The sequence below is a fragment of the Bison bison genome, unplaced genomic scaffold, assembly GCF_000754665.1.
Source record: "Bison bison bison isolate TAMUID 2011002044 unplaced genomic scaffold, Bison_UMD1.0 scf7180017864136, whole genome shotgun sequence".
Taxonomy (NCBI): Eukaryota; Metazoa; Chordata; class Mammalia; order Artiodactyla; family Bovidae; genus Bison; species Bison bison.
The window spans coordinates 4,315,184-4,315,430 of record NW_011494708.1 but is presented as its reverse complement, the minus strand read 5'-3'; positions in this window follow the sequence as shown (position 1 = coordinate 4,315,430).

Genomic DNA, 247 nt, shown 5'->3' with positions numbered 1-247 from the left:
AAAGGTTCGTCTAGTCAAGGCTATGGTTTTTCCTGTGGTCATGTATGGATGTGAGAGTTGGACTGTGAAGAAGGCTGAGTGCCAAAGAATTGATACTTTTGAACTGTGATGTTGGAGAAGACTTTGAGAGTCCCTTGGACTGCTAGGAAATCCAACCAGTCCATCCTCAAGGAAATCAGTCCTGAATATTCACTGGAAAGACTGCTGCTGAAGCTGAAACTCCAATACTTTGGCCACCTATGCGAAG